The following is a 1,619-nucleotide window of genomic DNA, read 5'->3' as shown; positions in this document are numbered from 1 at the left end:
AAAAGTTTATGGCTAACTGAACAATGTTTTTACTTTTATTTTCATATTTACTTTTACTTTTTTATCTTTTAAAAACTCATTTTACTGTACTTACATTACATTGTTTCTTTAAAAATTTTTGCTTCCTAACATGTACCAATTTTTCAAAATCATATGCTCAGGAACTCTGAGACACTACCTTCTTAGAAATTTATGTTTCTTTATAGAATAAACTAGATATACCAGGAACATGTTATGTGTTCTTTAGAATCTAACCTCACATTTCAGGAAATCTAGAGGAAGTGTAAGAAGAGATTTCAAAAATAAACTCTGGGAACATTTAATCTACTGTTGAGTGATGATGCCAACAGATGGGTATCTCCACAGAGTAACCAGCGCTGTCACCGGGAGCTCATGAACAACAGTAAGAGAAAGTCTGCAGCAAGACCAGGAGTTGAGATGCTCAGAGCCCTTGGGGATGTGCTGCTCTGCCCTTGGACCCAGGAAATGCCTGAACCTGCCCAGACTTCATCACTCACTCCACTCCATACCCTTCATGGACTTTTAAAAACAATTTATTTAGGGCAGTTCCCACTTACCCATGGTTACACTTTCCATAGTTTTCATTAACTAAGGCACAGTACAGTCAGATATTTTGAAACAGTACACGTTTGAATTATAGTCTATTGTTATAATTTTTCTATTTTATTATTAGCTAGCATTGTTAACCTCTTACTGTGCCTAATTTATAAATTAAATTTTATTAAAGCATGTATGTATGTATAGGAATAAAACACAAGATATAGGGCTCTGGACTGTTCCTGGTTTCAGACATCCACTGGTGAGGACGGGGTCATGAAGTGTAACCCCTATAGATAAGGGAGTTCTATTGTATCACAAGTACTTTTCTAAGAAGTATTTTATAAATAACTTGTCACACACCAACAGAAAAATCAAATACATAAATAGAATGCATAAACAAAATACATACATTAAACAGAAAACATAAAATGTGAAATGCATTTTGGTTTTTAGACGGAGTCTTGCTGTGTCATCCAGGCTGGAGAGCAGTGGTGTGATCTTGGCAAGGCTGGTTTCAAACTCCTGATCTCAGGTGATCTGCTTGCCTTGGCCTCCCAAAGTGCTGGGATTACAGGCGTGAGCCACCATGCCTGGCCTGTGAAGTAAATTTTATGTAATGAATTAGTGTTTGCTGTGTGTTAAATCAGTGATGTGCTCTCGTTATAAATATAGTTTTTGTTTTTTAAGAAGTAAGTTCTCACTTTGTTGTCAGAATGGAATGTAGTGGCTCTTCACAGGTGAAATCATGGTGCACTGCAGACTAGAACTTCTAGGTTCTAACCATCCTCCTACCTCAGCTTCTCAAGTAGCTGCATGCCACCAACCATGCCTGGCTCATAGTGACATACTTTAAACCACAAAATACCTTATTTTTAAGTTATTTTGGCTTTGCAGAGGTCATAAAGTGGCTAAATTCACACATGTATGTAATCTAAAGTTATTTACAGGCTACTCATCAGCTTTCTGTGCCAAGTATAATGTGTAATCAGCTATTATATGTAAAATTCTGAGCAGAAGCTGTAATATTTGGAACAATTATAATTCTTTTTTTTTTTTTT

Source organism: Cebus imitator, unplaced genomic scaffold, assembly GCF_001604975.1.
Source record: "Cebus imitator isolate Cc_AM_T3 unplaced genomic scaffold, Cebus_imitator-1.0 Scaffold925, whole genome shotgun sequence".
NCBI lineage: Eukaryota > Metazoa > Chordata > Mammalia > Primates > Cebidae > Cebus > Cebus imitator.
Note: the sequence above shows the minus strand (reverse complement) of the source record.